Source organism: Gracilinanus agilis, chromosome 3 (assembly GCF_016433145.1).
Source record: "Gracilinanus agilis isolate LMUSP501 chromosome 3, AgileGrace, whole genome shotgun sequence".
Lineage (NCBI taxonomy): Eukaryota > Metazoa > Chordata > Mammalia > Didelphimorphia > Didelphidae > Gracilinanus > Gracilinanus agilis.
Window position 1 is genome coordinate 44,563,810 of NC_058132.1, and position 2,351 is coordinate 44,566,160.

Genomic DNA, 2,351 nt, shown 5'->3' on the forward strand with positions numbered 1-2,351 from the left:
GGAGGGAAGAAAGGATGGAGGGAAGAAAGGATGGAGGGAAGAAAGGATGGAAAGAAGGATGGAAGGATGGAAGGAAGGATGAATGAACAATTGTAGCAATCAGTTTTCTCAATATCTCTTTCTTGGTGTCCTAAAGCCTCTGCCAAAGGGAACAGTGTCTCTAGGGATGTCTTCCTTCTTGCCCCCTCATCTGAATACTGCTACAAAAGCTGGTTGTGCTACTTGTCTTCAGTGCCAAAATTGCTAGTTACAGATCTCTGTTAGCTGGGTATTTGAGTTATGGGGGCAGTTTAACTCAGTTCCTCATTACTTGGTAGGCAGTAGGTGCTCTATAAATGTTGAATTGAGTTGCTCTTTCTCATTGGGCATGCAGAAGGGGTCAGAGTAGGCTATCCTGATGGAAATTTCCCTCCTCACTAGTGTTCCATCCCCTTCGTTCTTGCCATCTTCTATTTCTATGCACACACCTAACCAAATGGTCTGAGGAGACAGTGCTGGCAGAGAGCTAATCCATCTTTCTTTTTACTGATAAGAAAACTGAGGCCCAGGGAAGAGCTAGGTGACAGAGATAAAGTGCTGGAATAGGAGCCTAGAAGATCTGAATTCAAATCCTACCTCCAGCACTTACTATCTGTATGATTTTGGGCAATCAACTAACCTCTTTTAGCTTCAGTTTCCTCATCTGTGAAATGGGAATAATCATAGCAATATTTCCTACATTCATTGTGAGGATCAAATGAAATAAGTAGAGTGCTTTGTAAACCTTAAAACACTGTATAAATGTTAATTATCATCATTATTATTATTGCCCCAGAATTTGAACCCATTGTGTTTTTCCAGTGTGCCAGTGTTTCCAATGCTGCCCATCCCACTCATTTTACAGAAAACTGGGGCCCAGAGAAGCCAAAGTCCCACCAGTACTTAGTGAGGGAGCCAAGATTTGAACCTGATTCTCTACCTCTAGGCAGGTTTCTTTACTATGAATGTATATTATTATTGTTATTATTACTATTAGAGCTTCACACTGATGTTCTAAATTCTACTCTAGTGATAACAGATGGAATTACTCAGAGCTGGCACAGATGCCCTCAGAACCGGACATAATTCTAATCATTATAAGGACATTCGTATTGTTAATTCATAGTTTTCAATTTTTCATATTCAAAATTTTCTATTTTTAGTTCCTATTTTTATGAGGCTCTGAGATGATCACTACGTGCTTTCCTCACAATAACCCTGGGTCATGTGAGTGTTATCGACCCACTTTGGCTCAGAGAAGGTGAATCACTTACCAGAGATCACACAGCTCCCAGGTGGCAAGGAGATCAATAGCGATGCACAACTGATTGCTAACACTCTCCTTTCTCCTGCCCAAACCCTAGAAATGCTCCAGGTCTCAAGGAACCTCCTTCTGACCCCCACAACCTCCCAGGCCTCTGATAATCCAACCAACTGGGTCTGGTGCTGCCGGGTCTTCATAGGGAAATTGTTCCATTTCCCAGGGGGCCTGAGTTGGCCAGTGGCCTCCTCTTGGCATGAGACTGAATGCCTCTTGACCCAATTACCTCAAATCCAGTTCCTCTACTGAATGTTTACTCAAAAAGAGGAAGAGAGAGAGACAAGGCATGGGGAGTAAATAGGGGCGTTGTATTCCCAGGAACAGCGTCTATGGGGATAATAATAGTCAACATCCAGACATGATGATATAATAATAGTAATAATAATAATAATAATTGCTAGCATTCAGATAGCCTTTTAAGGTTTGCAGAGTACTTTACTCATGTTATCTCATTTGATTCTGATAGCATTTGGGGAGGCGAGGTAAGGGCTATGATTATTTCCATTTTACAGATGGGGAAACTGAGGCACCCAAGAAGTTAAGTGACTTGCCTAGGGTCACACAGCTAGGAAGGATTTGAACTCAAGAATTCCTTATTCCAATTCCAACACTATCCACTAGATCACTAGATGAATTCTGATTCATCAGAAATTAGAAATCAGTGAATCAATCAAGTATTTATTAATTTCCTGCCATGTGCCAGGCACCGTGCTTGGGCAAAGAAGAAAATAATCTGTAATCTCTAGGAGCCTACCTTCTCATAGGGGGCACAACAACTATATATAATATATATGGCATAAATGTAGTTAATAAATATATACCTATGTGTGTATACACACAAATATGTTTATACGCCAAAAGAATAAATAGAGGTAGTTTAGAAGGGAAGGACCAGCTGCTGGGGGTTCAGGAATGGCTTCATGCGGAAGGTATTGCCTAAACTCCCCCTGACTTGCCTCTTTTTAGAGGATGGAAGGAAGGAAGGAAGGAAGGAAGGAAGGAAGGAAGGAAG